The 23,117-nt window shown below is 41.3% G+C and overlaps 1 long non-coding RNA gene across 1 annotated transcript in view; it reads left to right on the top strand.

The window, feature by feature from the left end:
* Positions 1 to 21,006, top strand: part of LOC141107243 (uncharacterized) — a 194,324-nt gene extending 173,318 nt beyond the window's left edge. Inside the window, exon 3 of the long non-coding RNA XR_012235835.1 lies at positions 18,472 to 21,006. This is a non-coding gene — a long non-coding RNA (uncharacterized lncRNA). The remainder of the gene's footprint in view (positions 1 to 18,471) is intronic.
* Positions 21,007 to 23,117: the final 2,111 nt, after the last annotated feature.

Below are 23,117 nucleotides of genomic sequence, written 5' to 3'. Positions count from 1 at the left end.
ATTTTACTAGTACTGGCGGCGATCAGAGATTTTTATCGTGACTGTGACATTATGGCGGACACTTCGGACACTTTTGGCGCTATTTTGGCACCATCCACATTTATACAGCGATCAGTGCGTTTAAAGGTGCACTGATTGCTGTGTAAATGTGACTGGCAGTGAAGACCTTAACCTGGAGGGGGCGCTGCAGGGGTTAAGTGTGTCCTAGGGAGTGATTGTAACTGTGGGGGGGCTGGGCTATGTGTGACATGACACTGATCACCGCTCCCGATTACAGGGAGTGGTGATCAGTGTCCTGTCACTAGGCAGAACGGGGAAATGCTTGTTTACATCAGCATTTCCCCGTTCTTCCTCTCCGTGAGACGATCGCGGTTATCCCTGCGGACATCCAATCCGCTGGACCCGCGGTCGGACTCATGGAGCTTGCGGCGGGTGTGCACCTGCTATCCGGACCTTGTGAGATCACGTACAATAACGTGATTTTACACAGCGGAGCCAACCTGCCGCAGTAAAACTGAGGCGGCTGGTCCACAACCGGTTAAGAAAGAAACGGCGTGGGGTCACCCCCAAAATCCATACCAGACCCTTATCTGAGTACGCAGCCTTGCAGGTCAGGAAAGGGGTGGGAACAAGCAAATGCCCCCCCTGAACAATACCAGGCCACATGCACTCAACAGGGGGGGGGCTCTGGCAGAGCCCCCCACCCCAAAGTACCTTGCCCCCATGTTGATGGTGACAATGGTCTCTTCCCCACAACCGTGGGTTGTTGGGTCTGCGGGCGGGGGGGCTTATCATAATCTGGAAGTGTTACCAGCATGCACCAGTCCCTGATGTCACAAGGGGGTTGGTGCCACCAGGTTATGTCGCCAGGTGGACCCACCCTTACCTATATAAGAACTGTCAAACAGCGGAGGAGCCATTTGGCGGCTGGCTGTCAATGAAGGGCCAAGCTTTTTTTTTATGTTTTTTTTTTCCGGGTGCGGCTGGCAGTGTGATTGACAATGGATTACATTGGGTGACAAGGGTTTTTTATTTTTTTTTGTCTCTGTTTCTGTGTTTTTATTTTTGACACTTTTTTGGTGAATGGCTAGGGGTACATAGTACCCCATACTCATTCACGGGGGGGTGCTGGAATCTCAGGCCCCCCTTGGTAAAGGGGGCTTCTAGATTCCGATAAGCCCCACCTGCAGACCCCCATAACCACAGCCAGGGTTGTAGAGAAGAGACCCTTGTCCCCATCAACATAGAGACAAAGCACCCCTCCATGTTGAGGGCATGTGGCCTGGTATGGTTTAGGAGGGGGGGGGGCGCTCGCTCACCCCCCCTTTCCTGACCTACCAGGCTGCATGCTCAGACAAAGGTCTGGTATGAATTTGGGGGGCCCAACGCAGTTTTTTTTTAAATCTTGGCATACCATGCCATTGGCGTGCCGTTTTTTATCTTAATTTTTTTTCAATAACCATGAGCCAGCAATTGCAGCCGCAAGTCAATTTAAATGTGACTTGACTCGTATTTTTTCTTTAGAAATCTAATTTTTGCTGCAGCATGTTCTATATATACTACATATGCGCCACTTTACAGGCAGACTAAGGTGACCCTCCAGGCACTGTATTTAAAGGATTTTTTTTATTTTTATGGTTGCACTCTAAGCATCATTAAAATCACTGCTCCTGGGGGACATGCATTGATACATGTCCCCCGACTAGTACCCAGACCCCCATATCCCTTTTTTGGCCAATTACTTGCATATAAGCCTTCAAAATGAGCATGTGTTATTTTTTTCTGTTTGGTTCCCATAGACTTCAATGGGTTTCTCCGTTCGGGTTAGAACTTTTGCCCTGTTTGGGAGTTCTGCTGCAAACCGAACAGGGGGGATGTTCATTTTTATTCTGAGACATACAAAAGGTACTTTATTTCATTAAAGTACAACTAAAGGTTCTTGCATGACAGTATCAATTCCATTTACTATGTGAAACACAAGTCTCATAGAGTAAGCAAAAATGTCCTTTACCTTCCCTGACTGAGCCAAATTTTCCTTCATTTGAGTCTCACACACTTCTCTTCCCAGACACTGCAGCTCACAGTGGGAGGGTTTCAGCAGCAGTGGGCAGAACTAGGTTTGGCCAGGTGGTGACTGGTAAGCAGGGGCATTGCTAGGTGGAAAAAAGACAAGGGGCTTCAGCCCAAAGTCCAAGCCTGGCATGGGGGGGGTTGTGTTGAGGGGGAGTAGGCTCACTTGCTGGTTGCTACCTGGCTCACCAGTGCCCATCAATGCTGACCACTAAAGTGACCTACCTGACACATACACCGTCCATTACGCTGAACTACCTGACACACACTGACCATACACTGACCTACCTGACACACACTGACCTACCTGACCATTACATTGATCTACAGTACCTGACCATTACACTGACCTACCTGACTCACACTGACCTACCTGACCCACACTGACCTACCTGACCCACACTGACCTACCAGACCATTACACTGACCTACCTGACCATTACACTGACCCACACTGACCTACCAAACCATTACACTGACCTACCTGACCATTACACTGACCCACGCTGATCTACCCGACACACACTAACCTACCTGACCATTACACTGACCTACCTGACCCACACTGACCTACCTGACACACACTGACCATTACACTCACCTACCTGACCTTTCCATGTCAGATTTCAGCTGACCTCCTCCTGCAGCTCAGGCCTTACCTGTAGTGTGCAGCGCCCCCATCCTATTCATGGCCAGTCAGAGACAGCAGGCAGCCAGAGCCAGGACAGGAGAGCCGCCCGCCCATTTACACAGAGCGAGCACCGATCGGGGATCTCATAGTGCTCTGCGCGGCTGCATTGCACCTCCCTCCTCCTAGAGCCTTCAGTGCCTATGATGGACGTCACACGTCCCGACATTGGACCAGTGTGACATCCATCATAGGCACTGCAGGCTCCAGGAGGTGGGACTTGTTATGTCACTCGGCCACGCTCGGAGTCAGATCGGTCCCCGCTGGCTGCCGCTGAGTGGCTGCTCGGGGCTAATAATAGAATTATGAATGCCTGAGACCCGAGGCATTTTGGGGACCCACTTGGGGCTCCAGCCCCCCTAAGCCCCCCTCCTGACGCCACTGCTGGTAAGCTACAAGCTTGTGAATCAGCAGTGACAATGCTTAGAACCACATGCCTGCAACATCTTATCCCGCTGTAGGGCAAGCAGGCACAGCCTACATGAGAGTGGCCATTCTCAGTTCAGAAGTAATGCAGCATTAATGCCACACCATTGCAGGAAGCTAAATGAGGTGGACTTCCTTGGCACTCTCAACAGGTTTTCGTGGGACTTTGCAGAGGAACTAAAAGAAAACTTTTGGGGGAAAGACGTGCTTATTAACTGCTGCAGCACTTTTTTTTTCTTTAGCCATAGTTCTACTTTAATTATTTGATAGTTACAATTCAATTTTTCTGCAATCTTTTATATCATTATATTTTTGTACTATCATCAATATCAAAGTTAAAATGATACATTCATGTTATGTATGCATCTATGTGTATTTTGTGTCTGTGTTCAAAAGTCTATTTGAAGATCTATTTGTACATTTTAAATAACATATTTCATAACGTCTAATGCCATATGTAGCAATAATAATGCAATAAACCTATGGAATTAAGTCACTTACATTTTCAAGATCTCTGTGGCTGGACTTACAGTACAACTTTAAGAATTCACATTTTCATAAGTTCCTTTATCTAATTGAATGGAAAATGAATGATTATTCTGTATAAAGTCTGTCGCTCATCTTTAAAAATTACTTATGGATTATTAAATCAAGAAAATTTGAAAACATGAATCAATGGCAATAACCCAAATAGCAGGCCCGCTGACAAGCTATTAATTTTTAATGTATCATTTGTACAGCATTACGCAAAAACATTTTCTCTTGATCATTAATTGGACAGTGTTATATGAAACAGGGATGATAAAAAAAATGATCTTGTGGTTTACCTGTCTAGAAAATGGAGATGTCATTAGCGAGACAAAGTAGGTGATCATGACTTACCTATTTTCATAAATTACACTAAATAACCATAATGGTGCAATTTAGTAGTCCAAAGTTCATTTTTTTTTTCCGCAGGCCTCCGTAGTTACCAGTTAAAAGTGAGGGATCCTGCTGAGAAAATAGTAGCCTAATCAGATGCCAGGAATTCTGACTGATCAGATGAGCCCCATTTTCTTTTTTTATGTGAAGATCTAATAAATAATGTGCTATAGGGGGGATTCACAACTTTTGTGCCTGCATTTGATTATTCAGGGTGGCTGCACAGAGGTCCAAACTGGCAGACTACTGTACTCTATAGGCTAATCCTCGCGGATTTTGGTATGCATGCTGAGCTTTCCCAAGGAATTATCATTAAATCTCCATATAACTGCTACAAAATAAGTGCCTTTAATCACTTCATATTTTAATCTCTGGTCAACCATAAACAGTGGTAATTCACCGCCATGCTATATTCCAAGTTATTGTCCTTATATAACTCACATGAAATACATGAAAGGCAAGTGATCTTTATTATTGGATGTATAACTTATAAGGCAGCAGTAGTCTTTTTCCATTAGTTTAAAATGAAGGCTCCGCATAGGTCCCCCTCTCCTCTCTTCTTACTCTCCGTCTCACACTCCCATATATAAGAATAACATTTAAAACAATAAATATATTGTACCTAACCCTTTACTATTTCACAAAGGGAATCTGCACTCTGCTCAGTGGAGCAGTCTCTTTGTTCCTTGGGGACCTTTGGTGAGTGAAGAAGTGTGTTCCATGGGAATCTCATTTTTTTGATTGGCAAAAAAGCAATGTAATACATTTTTTTGTATAGAACTATAAGGAGCTATAATTCTTCCTTATAAGGGCAATTCTTTCACCGAGCTAGGGTATTCCACTCCAAAGTCAGAGCTGGAGAGCTTGTGCTTCTAAAAAACAACAGACTTGCTGGCTAGGTTCATGAGATGAAAATAGAAGATAGAAAGCATAAAAAATGTAACTATTGCAGCCATTACATCTAATGCCGCGTACACACGATCAGAATTTCCGTCAGAAAAAACTTGGATGGTTTTTCCGACGGAATTCCACTCAAGCTTGCCTTGCATACACACGGTCACACAAAAGTCCTCTGAACTTTTGACCGTCAAGAATGCGGTGATGTACAACACTACGACGAGCCGAGAAAATTAAGCTCAATGCTTCTGAGCATGCGTCAAATTGTTTCCAAGCATGCGTGATTTTTTACGCGTCCGAATTGCATACAGACGAACGCATTTTCAGATAGGAACTTTTCCTGACCGAAAAATAGAGAACATGCTCTCAATCTTTTGCTGGCTGGAATTCCGCCAGCAGAAGACTGATGGAGCATACACACGATTGCATTTTCTGACAAAAAGCTCTCATCAGAGTTTTGCTGGTGGCATTTCCGATCGTGTGTACGCGGCATAAGCATTGGTAAGCTGCAATATAATAAATGTTTGCTTTTGAGTTTAATACAAATTTAATTTGTATGTAAGACAGAAGAGAAGAAGTGCTAGTTTGGCATAAAACTGATCAGGAAAGGCAATGATGCAATTGGTGAAAAAAAAGTTGTATCCATCACTCTTAAGTTATACGCTTGTAGATTAGTACAAAGTCATTCAAAAGTAATTCAAATCTTAAATTGCTTTTTACATTTTGGAATGAACATAATTTCCAAAAAGAAAAAACATTTCTTCAAAAAAATACTCAATCCTGCTCCTTCTAATTTTCTTGTCACTGTGGTCAAAAATAAACATTGAATGGTGTTGTGTTAACCACTTGCCAACCGTATACCTTACATATACAATGGCAAGGCGGCTCTGCTGTGCAGGATCAAGTACCTAGTATGTGATCCTGCACTTCGGGGTCTGGGGTGCGCATGCGTGGCGCCGGCAACCTGTTTCCACTGTGATTATACACAGCAGGACTTGATCTGCGGTTACCACAGACTCGATGTCCACTGGCACTTGCCGATCATTAGGCAGTGAGCCAGAAACAAGGCAGATCGCCGTTCTGTCAGTAGGGAAGGCATTGATCCGTGTTCCTGCAAAGCAGGAACACGGATCAATGCCTTCTCCTAGTAAAAACACCTCCCACACAAGCACTGGCTAGGCACACATTTAACCCTTTGATCGCCCCTGATGTTAACCATTCCCAGCCAGTGTCATTAGTACAGTGACAGTGCATATTGTTTAGCACTGATCACTGTATTAGTGTCACTGGTCCTCAAAAAATGTCAAAAGTGTCAGTTAGTGTCTGATTTCAATATCGCAGTCCCACTATAAGACGCTGATCGTCACCATTACTAGTTAAAGATAAATAAATAAAAATTCCAGTATATATCCCATAGTTTGTAGACACTATAACTTTTGCGCAAACCAATCAATATACGCTTATTGGGATTTTTTTACCAAAAACATGTAGCGGAATATATATCGGCCTAAATTGATGAAAAAATTTGATTTTTTAAAAAAATTTTATTGAATATGTTTTATAGCAGAAAGTAAAAAATGTTTTTTATCTCAAAATTGTTGGCTTTTTTTGTTTGTAGCGCAAAAAGTAAAAAATGCAGAGGTCATTTAATACCACCAAAAGAAAGCTCTATTTGTAGAAAAAAAAGACATCTATTTTTTTTGGGTACAGTATCACACGACCGCGCAATTGCCAGGTAAAGTAACGCAGTGCCGTATCGCAAAAAATGGCCTGGTCATGCAGGAGGGTAAATCTTCCAGAGGTCAAGTGGTTAAACATACTGATTGCTGCACTTTACATGTTATGTTGTGTGTTACATAGTTCTGGTCATTGCACTCTACATGTTATGTTTTGCACTGCACTGTAAGCTATTTTGAACATTACATGTTTCTCACCTAGTCCCAGTCTTGCTGTTTACAAAATGGTTCTCAACTGGTTTAAAGATGTTCTTCTTTAAGATACAATATACAAAATGTTAATCCTTTGTCTATATTCTGTGTGCAAAAATGCATATGTAACAGAAGAGTTTTATATTTTTTGAAAATGATCCTTTGTCTTGAAGTTTCTGTGTGTGTCTGTAATACAGTGTGCAATGTTTACTATGGGTAAGTTCAGGCTCTATGCCTCTCTATAACATCACATTCATGGATAACCTGAATGGCCAAACCACCCAACTTGCTAAGGCAAGTAATACTATAAATTGAATAGGGATAAGGTTCAGGTTTACTTCTACCATAGGTTAAAGGCGAGTCCCAAGGGTTCAAGATTTGAGGTCCAGGTGAATTTATGTGCAGTTTCCCACAGGAGAATTTTCTAACTATAATGCACTGCATGGCTAGTGTATTCATTTTCTAAAACTGCGTAGGGCAAGCTCTGGCCAGCAGGTTTAGAAAGGCTAATTAGGGGTCTTTTTTTTTATAAGCCCCCTCACTATAAAAGGAGGGAACATAGTAACCATAGTGTCACTGTATTGAAAGGTGCTGTACGCAAAGCACAGGGAAAGTTGACAAATTGTATAGGGAGAGGTTAGATTCAGTTAGGAAACTGTACTTTAATTCTGATTGCTAGCTCTTTGAGAAATCAACCCCTTTGCTGCATTTTTGTTCTTTTTATTGAGGGCTTTTTTTCTTTGTTTTTTTATTTTGTGGATGATTTGAGATTAGCAGCCACTTTTAGTTGCTGTGCCATCCTTTCGTTAACCACTTCACATCCAGAAGGTTTATCCCCCCTTCCTGACCAGGCCAGTTTTTGCGATACGGCACTGTGTTGCTTTAACTGACAATTGCGTGGTTATGTGACACTGTACCCAAACAAAATTGATGTTCCTTTTTCCCCACAAATAAAGCTTTTTTTCTGGTGGCATTTGATCACCTCTGTGGTTTTAAATTTGTGCGCTAGAAACAAAGACAACCGACAATTTTGACAGAAAAACAATATTTTTTACTTTCAGCTCTAAAACACATCCAATAAAAAAATGTAAAAAATCAAAATTCTTCATCAATTTTGGCCAATATGTATTCTGCTACATATTTTTGGTAAAACAAATCCCAATATGCGTATATTGATTGGTTTGCGCAAAAGTTACTGCATCTACAAACTATGGGATATTTTTTTTTTTACTAGTGATGGCGGCAATCAGCAACTTATAGCGGGACTGCGATATTGCGGCGGACAAATCAGACACCTAACTGACACTTTTGACACTTTTTTGGCAACCAGTGACACTAATACAGTGATCAGTGCTAAAAATATGCACTGTCACTGTACTAATGACACTGGCTGAGAAGGGGTTAATATCAGGGGAGATTAAAGGGTTACCTGTGTGCCTGACCAGTGCATGTTTACTGTGGGGGAGGTGCTTTTACTACTGGAAGACATAGATCTGTGTTTCTGCTTCACAGAAACCCTGGATCCATGTCTTCTGTACTCACATAGGCAAACTGGCATTCTGTCAGTGTAATGAGCGATCGGCAGGTCCTGGTGGTCATCGGGTCCATGGGACTCGCTAATCAGCTCCCGCTGTGTAAAATCACAGCGGGAGCATGCTGCCGGTGGCGCGTGCTCGTGCCCTAAGCCTGGAAGTACAGAATCACGTATTTATACGTGATTCTGCACAGAGCGGCCGCCCTATAGCAGTAAATCTGCTATGGGCTGGTTGGGAAGAGTTTAAAAACTTGGCTTTTGTCTCAGCGTGCTGATATTTCTTTGGTATAAAACTTTTTATTCTATTTGGTAGGGCCTCATCCATTTTGGATGAAACTAATTTTTGTAAGCAAGCCTCCCTTTTTATTTCAGGGGTTGGTATTTTGGGGTATTCTCAAAATGTAATTGTTACCAAGCTTCTTGAAGCTGCTCTTTGTTTGCAGCACATTGCTGCATCATTTGAAAAAAAAAAAGGAGGAGCCAAAACAGTGTGCATATAATCCAACTCACATTTTATCACTCATGTTCACTATATTCCCTCCATAGATAAAGTAAAAGTTAGGCATATACCTGTTAGGTCTATTACTCCCTGTCCCTGATTAAAACTGTCCTGCTGCTGGCCAGTTTTACACTGCCTTATACTCTGCAGTATATTAACTTCCCACAATAGGACTTGCCCATGCGTCCTTGGTTTTGAGTTGTTTTCACCAGGAGCATGGCTGTAGCTACCTGAACGCTTTTTTCATGGGGCGGAAGGGGGTCCCCTCCTACCAACACCTGCCAGCTTTCTGCTGTGGGTGGTCAGGACCAGTTTACCATAGAGAAGGAGGAACACCCATTCCCTGATCATCTCTATGGTGTATGAAACTGAAAGCAACAAAGATTTTGTTACTTCCGGTTATGGTTTGATTGGCTGCTTCGGAGGGCAGATGAGAGGTCAGGGGTGCTATCACAAGGGATGTTCTTCATCCTTTGTGATGGTAATTAAGTTAATAAAAAAAAAAAAAATATGAGACAGTGTAAAAAAAAATCTATTTCAATAAAATAAATAAAAAACTAAAAACTTAAAGTAATCTCTCTCTCCCCCTCCCGTGCTCATGCGCAAATGCAAAGCATATGTAGGTACAGTGATCGCACCACACGTGAGGTATGGATGTGAACATCAGGGTGAGAGCAATGATTTTAGTGCCAGACCTCTTGTTTAACTCAACTGGTAAACTGTAAAAGCTTTTAAAGCATTGCCTATGGATAATTTGATGTACCATAGCTTGTCGCCATTCCATGGGTTGCAAAATGTTAAATCCTGACATGGTATCTATTTACTCGGCGTAACATCATATTCCTTTTTTTTTTTTATTATCAAAAAATTGGTATTGAGTTGTGTTTGCGTTCACTAAAATTAATTAAAGTGTATTTTTTTCCTGAAAAGTTGCAGCTGATAAACCGCTGCACAAATATTGTGTGACATAAAAAATTGCAACAGCCACCATTTTATTCTACAGGGCCTTTGCTTTCAGAAAAAAATGAGGGGCTTCTAAATAATTTTCTTAGTTTGAAAAAAATCAGATTTTACATGTATGTGAGAAGTGTCAGAATTGGCTTGGACAGCAAGTGGTTAATTCTTTTAGTAAAGCCCCAGTTTGTGCTCTTTGTCTTTACCAAATGTCCCGCTGCTTGCCAATTTTACACTGCTGGATGGTCTGTGGTCTTCTAATTCTCAATAAAAGTTATATAAATTAGCTATCAAGGACAGCCTCAACTAACTACTGGCCAATTTATATCTGCTAGTCAAACCAGGCCTATTACTGCTTGATGAAAAAACACTATAAAACGACCTGTTTGCCTGTGAAAACTGTACTGTTACATTTTACCATGTACTGCTTTAAGATATCCCCCAGGCATGTTATTCAAAGGATTTGTGCTTTTTTTTAATGTTGCCCTTGAAGCCATATGAAAAGACCAGCTCCCTGCTGTACGGTATTTTAAAAAATACATGTCCCTCACGGCAATGTTCAACTAGGTTGCTTTTTTTTACAGTAGTTTTCCTATTAGCCATAAAAATATCCAGAATGTGATTACTTCAATGGGATTCACCACTATGTTCGGATTTGCTGAATTTCAAACAGGATTCATCAAACCAATAGCAAACTGAACTTGGACAAATTCCCTCTGAATATTGTCTGATGCGTGTTTAATACTGCTGGATCGACAAGAGCGGGATTTGGTTCTAATGGATATATAATGAAGTAAGGAAGGAAGCAGATCCGCAGTGAAAGTATAGTGTATGAGGACTTTGCACTGGTGCTAGGCTGCTACTCTGATCACAATTTTTGAATTGTTCAATAGACAATCAGCTTGTAGAGGTGAATTAGCGAGCACCTAGTACAAAGGATTGTATTAAAAAAGTCTTTTTGAAATGTTTATTGGTTAAAAGCATCAGATACAGCCAACAAGTTTTGTGGGAAAATACCTTCCCCCCTCTTCAGGACTTGAGCAATGGATGTTAGTAGCATCATCCTGAAATGTACTAGAGGGCCTAAATCAAGGCTTGATAGACTAGTTTCCCTTAATTGAACTAAGAACAGAGGTCCTGCTTTAGAATAGTTGATATGCTAATGGCATGCAGAGGCAGAAAGGTTTAGTCCAAAGGTAAAGCCAAACTCCAGTTGGGACAAATACAATAAAATCTTAGTCCTCGGGATCTATGAAAAAAAAAAAAAAAACAGCTCTGGGAGCTATACTTGGCTTATCTCTGGTGCTGTCCCAATAGGGTCTCACAGCAAATAGGTTGAATGATGTGTAACAACTTTCTGCAGCATTTAGGAGCTGAATATTGCCAGAGGAAAAGGATAGTGAGGAGGACCTGTGATATCATGAAAACAAACCAAAGACTCTTTTTTTAAGGAGTGTTACTACGGGAGAAGAAGGCAAATGGGGGCCCTAAGCCCAGAGTTGAGCTTTAACTGTGCACACTATGGACCTCATTCATTATATTTGCTTTACAATCTTACCATTAGGATACTTATTTTCAGCCACAATATTGTTAGTTTCAGCTCTCATTGACCCTCATTGCTAGAAATAACAGTTGTTTTAGCAAACAACTATTGTTACTGTCTTGGGTGAAGAGGTCATACGTTTGTCCATAGGGTCCTCTTGTTGACTTTGTTCACCACTGCTTGAACCTAACCCTAACATTAAAGTAGACTTTCCATTAAAATACAAGGCCTGCATATGCTGTTCAGGCTTCTACCTCATTAAAAATCACCCAATGTTACTGGGTACAAAACATACCTGTAAACAAAGAAGATTCATACTTACCTTATCCCTGTCTTCTGCCTGCAATGCCTACGCAAGCGTGACATCATGCTTCTGGATAAATCCTGGAAAGTACAGAGTAGCAGAAATCTTGCAATAGACTGTAGTGCCTTCGCACAAGATTTCACCTGCTTTGCGTTCCCTGGGAACCATCTTGGATGGATAGTGAGTCTGGCCCAGTGATAAAGAAAATAGGGGGGATTCCAACCTTTTTTCTTTACAAGTATGTTTTATCCCAGTTACACCAAGTGTTTTTTAAATTATTTGTGGAATTTGCACTGTACATCAAGGTTTGCTATAATTTCTTAACCTAAGACGTGGTGTATCTGGATTTTGCAAAAGCATTTGACACAGTTCCCCATAAACGTTTACTGTACAAAATAAGGTGCGTTGGCATGGACCATAGGGTGAGTACATGGATTAAAAACTGGCTACAAGGGCGTGTTCAGAGGGTGGTGATAAATGGGGAGTACTCAGAATGGTCAGGGGTGGGTAGTGGGGTTCCCCAGGGTTCTGTGCTGGGACCAATCCTATTTAATTTGTTTATAAATGACCTGGAGGATGGGATAAACAGTTCAATCTCTGTATTTGCAGACGATACTAAGCTAAGCAGGGCAATAACTTCTCCGCAGGATGTGGAAATCTTGCAAAAAGACCTGAACAAATTAATGGAGTGGGCGACTACATGGCAAATGAGGTTTAATGTAGAAAAATGTAAAATAATGCATTTGGGTGGCAAAAATATGAATGCAATCTATACACTGGGGGGAGAACCTCTGGGGGAATCTAGGATGGAAAAGGACCTGGGTGTCCTAGTAGATGATAGGCTCAGCAATGGCATGCAATGCCAAGCTGCTGCTAATAAAGCAAACGGAATATTGGCATGCATTAAAAGGGGGATCAACTCCAGAGATAAAACGATAATTCTCCCGCTCTACAAGACTCTGGTCCGGCCGCACCTGGAGTATGCTGTCCAGTTCTGGGCACCAGTCCTCAGGAGGGATGTACTGGAAATGGAGCGAGTACAAAGAAGGGCAACAAAGCTGATAAAGGGTCTGGAGGATCTTAGTTATGAGGAAAGGTTGCGAGCACTGAACTTATTCTCTCTGGAGAAGAGACGCTTAAGAGGGGATATGATTTCAATTTACAAATACTGTACTGGTGACCCCACAATAGGGATAAAACTTTTTCGCAGAAGAGAGTTTAATAAGACTCGTGGCCACTCATTACAATTAGAAGAAAAGAGGTTTAACCTTAAACTACGTAGAGGGTTCTTTACTGTATGAGCGGCAAGGATGTGGAATTCCCTTCCACAGGCGGTGGTCTCAGCGGGGAGCATTGATAGCTTCAAGAAACTATTAGATAATCACCTGAATGACCGCAACATACAGGGATATGTAATGTAATACTGACACATAATCACACACATAGGTTGGACTTGATGGACTTGTGTCTTTTTTCAACCTCACCTACTATGTAACAATGTAACTATGTAAGCTCTGACATGAGATTAGTCCATTAAAATGAAAGTAAGGCCCCTTTCACACGGGACGGATCCATGTTGATCCGCCCCGTGTTTATCCGCTGCTCAGCGGGGATCGTTCCGTTTTCCCCAGCTGAGCAGGCAGATGACAGGGCGGGACCCGCACACTGTGCAGGGACCGCCCTGTCAGATCTCTGCTCTCCCCTATGGGGGATCGGAGGAACACGGACCGTCTGTCCGTGTTCCTCCGATCCGCTCTGCAGACGGATAGAAAAATAGGATTTTCTTCCGTCCGCAGAATCGGACGAGAGCGGAGGCGGACGACATCGGGTGTTAGCGGATGTACATCCGCTGACACCCGCTATCCCATAGGGATGCATGTATGTCCGTATTTTATCCGAAAACGGATGGATGAAATACGGACATACGGTCCGCATGTGTGAAAGGGGCCTTACCCACAAAGCACCATATTTACCCTGAAGCAATTAGTACCAAAAGCTACATCTACTGCTTTGGCAGGCTCCAGAAAGGGTGCTGGGGGGGGGGGGGGGCAGTTGGCTTTTTTATACCCATTACAGTAAATAAGGTCATTTTTTATTCACTCTATTTGAAGATGACAAAATGGCACTCTATAACACTCAGCTCCAAGCCTTTTCTTCTTTTAACTTCCTGTATGGCTCCTTCTTTGGGTATCCACATCACTGCCTGCATGATGTGGACACTTCAGTGGAGCGGAGGGGAGAGAACCAATGATCTTAGGGGGCCATAACAGTGCTGGATTAGCAGTCCTCCTAGTTGAAATGGTAGTAATGGTGGGCCTGGACAGGGGATTTACATGAGTATAACTGGAATTGCAAGGTAAGCACACCACTAAATCTGGCAGGGTGGGTTAAAAGACGGTGGGATGGGGGGAGGGGGGTTATAGGAGGATATATTTATATGGGTTATAGGAGGATATATTTTAGCCAACGTGGGGATTTAAGGTCTATAAGTCTATCCAATTTTAGGACTGGCAATCTGGTAATTCTGGCTGCGTTTTAATAAAAAACCAACATAAACATTCCCTGAGACTCCATATATTCATGTTTACTAAAGCTTTTGCTGAGCAGACTGATGGGTTAATACTTTTTGTACTATGGTATACCACCCCTTCTGTAAACAGGAAGTGAAGTTGGCTTAGACTACAGTAGTAAGATGTATGCAGAGCTTAAGTGTATGTAAAGCATTTTTTTCCAGCTTTGAATAGAGCGATGAGGGGTTACAATTTCCCTCAGTTTCTAATCTCCCCACCACTGATATAGTGTGGATTCACCCTCTCTCTTTGTTTTCCTTTTTGTCCTGGTGACCAATCATCCTGGGACTGTAAAGCCTTGTACACACGATCGGATTTTCAGACGGGCCAGAAGCGGTCGGTCTTGTAAACTAGCGTTCGTAATGCAGAACTAACATTTGTGACGTGGCAAATTATGAACTCTAGAAATGCAGCGCATAATTCTCTTCTTCTTTAATGGGATAATAATGAAGGTGATTTACTGGTAATACTGAGGGAGTTATTGCAAACGAATTTTCAAAGGCTTTTTTTTGTCTAGTGATATCAAGAATAATATTATTATGCTTGTTTTTTTTTTGTTTTGTTTTTTTTTTGTGAAAGTTACCACCACCTGTATTTTTTAAGATTAAAGATACAACTATGTTGGTGTCCCTTATCAATTTTACATTGTTTTTTTTTTTAAATGTAATTGCCTACTCCCAAACTGTAATTTGAAGTAAAACACATAGCCAAGTATTATTCTCCACAATTTTTTTTATTGCGCATTAAAAAAAGAAAACAAACAAAATTAGACATGGTATCTGCCAATAGAACTTAACCAAAAAGTGCATTCTGGGGGGCGTGGCTTGACCTCATGGAAGATGGCTGCCTAACTCGAAAGCTCACGCTGACAGGAATTTTCAGCTGACTAAACCGGAGGTTATTTGGACACACACACACAAAAATTATGGAAACTTCTTTCAGAAGCTCTTCGACATCATGGTCCCATCATGGTGCACTACATAGTCAGCACACTTGTACTCTCAAGAACCTCTAAACTTGACACTTTTTTTTTACGCTGATTTGCACACAGGTCATGTTAGTACGTTATGTTGCCAACATGTGGCATGCACCTTGTTAACATTATGTAAAATTACTCTCGCTCCTCTAGCTCCTCCTAAAAAGGGCATTAACCTTGCCCCTCTAATACATATGATTTCCAAGGGCTAGCTTTTGCTTTTAAAGGGGAACTCCACACTTCATTGTCCAATGCTCTTGTTCCCTCCCCCCTCTAACCCCTTGGATTTCCATGGGCTAACTTTTGCTTTTAAAGGGGAACTCCACACTCCATTCTACAATGCTCTTGTCTCCCCCCTCTAACCCCTTGGATTTCCATGGGCTAACTTTTTCTTTCAAAGGGGAACTCCATGCTCCATTCTACAATGTTCTTGTTTCACCCCTCTAACCCCTTTGATTTCCATGGTCTAACTTTTGCTTTTAAAGGGGAACTCCACTCCTATTCTCCAAAGGCTGTGAGCTGCGTTCACCAATCCAAACCACATCCTTTTTCAGAGCATACAACAGGGCCAGCTAGGTAAGAGTCGAGAAGAGCAATCGCCCAACCCCTTCCTGAACCGTACAAGGCCACACACACTCAACATAGCTGGCTGCCTTTGGGACATGTTTGGCTCAGCCCAAGTCCAACCACAAAGCACCTTGTACCCCCTAGTTTAAAGGGGTTTTCCACATTCCGTAAAGCCCCCTGTCTGCAGCCCCCAACAACCCCAGCCTAGGGTTGTGTGGAAGAGGCCATTGTCCCCCTGAATATGGGAACAAGGTGGTTGACTTTTGGGGTGCCCGAGCCCCTCCTGCCCCCAAGCATCCACCCCCCTTCATGGGCTGGCTTTCTGTGTGTTTGGCTAGGGGTTTTTAGTGTGTGGGAGGGGCCCAATTGTTTTTAGTTTGGTGTGGTATTTATCACGTGGGGGTTCCCATTTTAAGCCTTAACAGACCCAAATGGTCTTGTATGTATTGGGGGGGGGGGGGAGCAGGCTATTTTTTGTTTTGGGTTAAAATCTTACAGCTGCAATGAAGATTTGTAAGTTTTCCCTAAAACCATACATCTTTGAAGCAGCATTTTGTATACATGCTACAGATGCACCACTTTACAGGCAGGGTAAACCCCCCCAAGTTACTAGCTTTTAAGCAATTTTGCACTTTTAAGGCACTTCTCCGTGTTTCGTTTTTGGGGTTGTCCAAATTGGGGACATTGATATATGTCCCTCAGGGTGGGACCTTAGCCCCCATACCCATTTTAAGACCAATAACTAGAATATAAGCCAGCCAAGTGGGGACTCACAAAATTAACAAGTCAGTTCCCATAGACTACAATGGTATTTGTTATATAACTTTTGCCCTCTTTGTTTGCCCCCCTGGACCGGGGGTGTTTGTCCCATCTGTAATTTTGTAGCATGCTGGATGATGTGCTTAATTTTGCATGGGGGGGGGCTTATTTTGTGACAGTTGCATTTGGGTTGTTCTGGGCATGCTCAGGGACTTTTGTTTTTTTGGTGCTTTTTGTGTGTGAACAGTACTTGGATTTTTCTGGGCATGCTCAGAGAGTGTGTTCTTTGAGTTAGTAATTTAAGGACATCCTTAACACTACTAAATGCTTAAATCCTTAAAAGACTGTCCGTTTGTCATTCCAAGTAATGCATTTTACACTCCCCCCCAAACAAGTTTAATGCAACAGATTTCCCAGCTGCAGCTTAACTAGGCTGATTATCATGGCAAAACAAAAAAAGGTGTGATTTGTCTAAAAGCTGCTTTCCTGATGCCTTCATGGTATGGAGGAATTTACCTTTATTTCTTTTCTGGTGACAAATCAAAATTTTGGATTTTCCCTTCCTTTCTTCCATTCTTCACCCTGTTCCAGTCCCCAGGATAAATGGAATTCCCTAGTAGGGACGCAATCAGAAATAAAACCTGACTAATCTTTTTTTCTAATCTGTTTTTCTTTCTACAGCTAAAAAAAAAATTGAGTTTAAACACACGTTAATATTTGTAAAAACATATAAAAAAATGTATAATTATAAGGAAATCTGTCCATAATTAAAAAAAAATACTCTGATCTGCTGTCGGTTTCTAATTTGATAAACGTTTTTGATGAGTCATTTCAATTTCAGGATAATTTTATAACATAATTCTGCATCACTGTTTGAACAACAATTTCCAGAGTTTCCAGCTTTAGGTTGCTGGCAAAAAAGGAAGAAAGCACTCAAATTTTATTTCTTTCATTGCCAATTATTGAGCAAAAGCAATATAAATGCAAAAAGGTGAAAGAAGTTTCTATTTTGTTTTAACATTTTCTAAATACTGTAATCCAGGTCTGCTTAGAAAAGAATCATTTCAAATTTAACTTTTTAAAAAGTACAAACAGAGGCATAAATGTTAATATAAAACATATATATATATATATATATATATATATATATATATATATATATTTTTTTTTTTTGATGAATGTATTTTTTCATGAATATCACACATAATTATTTTCTATTGTTTTATGTTATAATAAATTTAAGTTTATATTTCATGTGTTTTTTATGCATTTTGCGTGTGTACTATACATTTTACTTTGACCTTAACATTAAGAAAGAAAGGAACTCTCCATGAAGCCCAATAAAATACAGCTGCCCCCACCAACCTTCCGCTCGAGGTTGGATCAATGCAGAAAAAATGCCCTTTGATGGACTTTCTGGCCCTGTGATCTCCAAGCCCTAGGGGTTTAAAGGATGAGCACATCAATTCGGGACCACTGAACTGCATTTCCATTGCAGGAGGACCACTCCTCCCGGCTTTGTCTGGACAGATTCAAGCCCTCCCACTTTTGTCACTCTTCTTTCATGCTTTATTTAGCAAATACAAAACCGGCTTTGTTTGTTGCTGGGTCGATGCTAAACTTTGCATAAAACAGTTTAAAGTGTTGTTAAGCTGCGTGTGTACCTGTAAGCACCTCTGGGGTTTTAACTGATTTAACATACATTTTTAGTTAGCATTTTATATAATGAATATGAATATAGGCACCAGAAAGGTTTTTATTTCTGTTTTGGAATAAAAAAAAGTTTTTAGAAATGCATTATATCATTAAATCGAAATTTACTTTTTTTGTTTCAGACAGTCCACAATCACTTTTACTGACAGTGACAGAGGACGAAGCACAGAGAAAATGTGAGATGATTTAATCGGAGTTGTTTTGACTGCTTTCACAGAATGCCATCCAAAGTGAAAGCCCAGACCATTTCATCTACAGGAACAGCCAGCTCTTATCACACTAATGTTTTTTATTTCTATGTCTACATCAGTGTCTTATTTACTTCTTTTTACCCAAAGCTCTGATGATGCCTGTGTACCTACACCAGGAACAAACATTTACATTTGAATTATTTATGGGCTCAGTCTAACAACTTTCTTCATTTCCATACTTGAAGTTTACCTAACAAAAATTGATAGTATTGCAGTTTGCTGGTCCATAGATGTTGTGGCTGCATTCATTTTCTTTTTTCACAGTTTTCTCCTTGACTTTAACCTGGTAATCCTGCCATTAAATAAATCCTGTCCTAAGGGGACAACCGTACTTGTCAGTCTAGGACAATGAGGGGTTGATTTACTAAAACTGGAGAGTACAAAATCTGGTGCAGCTGTGCATGGTAGCCAACCGGCTTCTAACTTCAGCTTGTTCAATTAAACTTTGTCATAAAAACCTTGAAGGTGATTGGTTTCTCTGCACAGCTGCACCAGATTTTGCACCCTCCAGTTTTAGTAAATCAACCCCTGAGTGTTTTAGAACTGCATAACAAGGGGGGATAATCCTATCCTTTCCATAACAGGGGGAGGTGTTTTGTAGTCTACAGAGATAGCAGGAGACAATGCTAATGGCCCGTACACACGATCCGAATATCGTACGAAAACTGTCCTCCGAGAAAGACTCGTTAGATTTTCGGATCGTGTGTACATTACTTTCGAGAGCCAATCATGACAGTTCATCCAATATTATTTGATCAGACAAGCATGAAAATTTTCCTCGTACAATAACAGATCGTACGATTTTTATTTAGTCAATATAGTTGTCGTCCGAAAATACAATACAAATACATTACAACACATGACATCACTTCTGATTTTTTTTTCTGTCGTACAAGAATTTTCGTGACTTTATTTACCTATTCAATTTCTACTTGAGACTATTAAGCGGAAAAGGTTGTACAATCTGTCGTACGATATTCGGATCGTGTGTACGGGCCTTAACTGATAACAGTCCAGAGGCAGAGAACATGGAAAGTTATCAGCTCACAAAAATTCAGGGGTGGATGAATGCCAATTTTTTTTATTTCATAAGGATATCATAAGATGCTTTCCATAGTGTATTTAACAGACCAAAAGGGGAAAATAATAAGTGGAATTTAGTGTTATGCCCCGTAAAAATGATTCCGCCAGCTAAAGTCCGATGTGAGCTTTTGGTCGGAAATTTCGACCGTGTGTATGCTCCATCGGACTTTTGCTGGCGGAATTCCTGCCAGCAAAAGATTGAGAGCAGGTTCTCTATTTTTCGGTCAGAAAAAGTTCCGATCGTCTGTACCAATTCCGACACGCAAAATTCCTACGCATGCTCGGAAGCATTGAACTTCATTTTCTCGGCTCGTCATAGTGTTGTACGTCACCACGTTCTTGATGGTCGAGAGTTCAGAGAACTTTTGTGTGACCGTGTGTATGCAAGCCAAGCTTGAACGGAACTCCTTCGGAAAAACCATTCAAGATTTTTCCGACGGAAATTCCACTTGTGTGTACGGGGCTTCAGAGTTTACATGCACTTTAACTGTGTCTGTGTTTTCATTTACAATTTATAGGGCTAATTTATACTTGTATTAGCACTCTAAAGAGGAATCTGAGGTGGATTTTCAGGAGGCATTTGACAAGTGGTGAGGAGACATTCTGCCACCTCTTCAGTGCCTGTCTTAGCCCTAAAGCTGGGTTTACACTGGTGCGATCACAGACATCACGTGATTCACACCACATTGCTGTGCAGATCACATGAGATGTCTGTGCGATGCAAATTCAGCCTTGCAAACTGTATGGCTGAAATCGCATCACATTCGCACCAAATTGGTGCAGGACCCTTTTTTTTGGTCCGCACTGGAATCAGATTGCATGGGTGTTCACACCCATGCGATCCAATTCCTGTACCATTTCACAGTTCGTACTGTGATCTGTGCACCGATTTGGGGGTGTCATTAACTTCACATTGACACCCGCAGCTGCCAGTGTGAACCGACTGTGATACAGGTGCAATGCGGGAACTCGCACAGAAATCGTAGGGTTTCCCGCATCGCACCAGTGTGAACTGAGCCTGAAAAGAAAACACCACAGCCATGTGCATTGAAGTTGTAGGGTGGTTGTGGTACTGCCCCATTCACTTGAAGCATGAGAGAGGGTGAATCAGCATTTTAAGCCAATCAGGCTTTGCTGTATGTACTGACCGTGATCATGCTGACAGGAGGAGAGATAAGAGTGAATAGAAGGATGACCTTGTCAGTGTGCTGCTGATCCTTTATTGTCCTATTAGCCATCATCGAGGGGTGTATTTCTTTGTTGTTGCAGGCCTGTCTGGATTACAAGATTGGAACAAAAATAATAAATCTTCTGGTTGGTAATGCAAACCCTATATGTATGTTGTGTATATGTAATATATATATTTAAACTGTGTACTATAAAGAAATAAAAAAAAAACATTTTTGCATCTGCGTGTTCTTCAATAAAACAGGTTTTTTTTTTTCCGTAGCCCTATACACAAGGTTTACTAAAATGAAAGTCCATCATAACTGAAGGGGGGGGGGTCCCAATTTCTGTATAAATGAGACCCAATAAATCTGCATTGCACATCTATCTAGAAATTCAGGACTGGCATAACTAAAATGTGACCATGCACACTAATAGAAAATTAACATAAACACAACAAGCTGGTTCTTCTCTGTATTGGATTACGAAAATATGATTAGCAGTTTGTGTGTGGCAGTTCTGAATGCTGGGATAAATTCACTACACTTCTTACATTTCACTGGAATATCAGGTGACAATTGCCAACTTAACCAATTGCCACTTTACAGTACAGCAGCTCAGCAATTAAGATCTCACCTTTCATTGTTAAATATTGGATTTAAATGGATGCAATCCTATTGTGCTTGCAACAGATACCACAGCATGGAGAAAATACCTGAACTAGCAGACACAGGTATATTATATGACAGTATAGGGGAAATTCCTGGTGATCATGTAAAAGAAAGACTGTAGGTCAATTATGGTTATTTTCGGTGATCAGTTGAGTGGAAGAATAAATGCCAGAGTTAAGTCTGCAATAAAAATAAAAAGAGGGCTTAAGCATGATTTTAAACCACATGAAAAGCAAGCAGGCTGAATGCTCGTGTGGGTGTGTCATCAGGGAATTGTGCACCAGAGGGTGACTAGATGCTGTAGGGCCCAGTGCCAGGCATTTGACATGGGTCCCAGGGTAGGCACGGTCTAGGCTACTGTAACTAAAGTTAAGCCACTCATCTCTAAAACAGAAAAATAGACAGTTGTAATGTATGTGATATAAAAATCGAACATAAAAGACTCCAGGTAAATTGGCAACCAGCCTACAAAGTCTTTCTATTTTTTCATCAACTCAACTGAAAAAAACTACCAGCTGCAATGTGATTGGCTTTTCTTTGTACTACAGAATAGTTGCCCTATACAAAGTAAACAGTCCTCCTGGGTTGAGGCAGCATCTCCATCCGTCTCCTTCATTCCTTGTACCTGCCTACAAAAACAATTGTTCTCTATGAAGACAGTGTAAGGATTCAATTATATTTGTTTTTTGTATTTAACATGAGTTTTTAAAAGCAATATTCTCTAACATAAAAGTGAACATTGCTTATAAATTATGTTGGGAACTCAAAAAGTTAAAGTGACACTAAAATATATATACAGTATCTCTCTATCTTTTCATGTGACAACACTGAAGAAATGACACTTTGCTACAATGTAAATTAATGAGTGTACAGCTTGTATAACAGTGTACATTTGCTGTCCCCTCAAAATAACTCAACACACAGCCATTAATGTCTAAACCACTGGCAACAAAAGTGACTACACCCCTAAGTAAAAATGTCCAAATTGGGCCTAATTAGCCATTTTCCCTTCCCGGTGTCATGTGACTCGTTAGTGTTACAAGGTCTCAGGTGTGAATGGGGATCAGGTGTGTTAAATTTGGTGTTATCACTCTCACTCACTCATACTGGTCACTGGAAGTTCAACATGGCACCTCATGGCAAAGAACTCTCTAAGGATCTGAAAAAAATAATTGCTGCTTTACATAAAGATGGCCTAGGCTACAAGAAGATTGCCAGGACCCTGAAACTGTGCTGCAGCACGAGGGCCATGACCATACAGAGGTTTAACAAGACAGGATCCACTCAGAACAGACCTCGCCATGGTCAACCAAAGAAGTTGAGTGCACATGCTCAGTGTCATATCTAGAGGTTGTCTTTGGGAAATAGATGTATGAGTGCTGCCAGCGTTGCTGCGGAGGTTGAAAGGGTAGGGGGTCAGCCTGTCAGTGCTCAGACCATATGCCACACACTGCATCAAATTGGTCTGCATGGCTGCATGGCTGTCATCCCAGAAAGAAGCTTCTTCTAAAGATGATGCAAAAGAAAGCCCGCAAACAGTTTGCTGAAGAAAAGCAGACTAAGATTACTGGAACCATGTCCTGTGGTCTGATGAGA

The sequence above is a fragment of the Aquarana catesbeiana genome, linkage group LG09 (genome assembly GCF_042186555.1).
Source record: "Aquarana catesbeiana isolate 2022-GZ linkage group LG09, ASM4218655v1, whole genome shotgun sequence".
Lineage (NCBI taxonomy): Eukaryota > Metazoa > Chordata > Amphibia > Anura > Ranidae > Aquarana > Aquarana catesbeiana.
The sequence above is the reverse complement of the archived record's forward strand: the minus strand, read 5'-3'. Positions and strand labels throughout refer to the sequence as shown.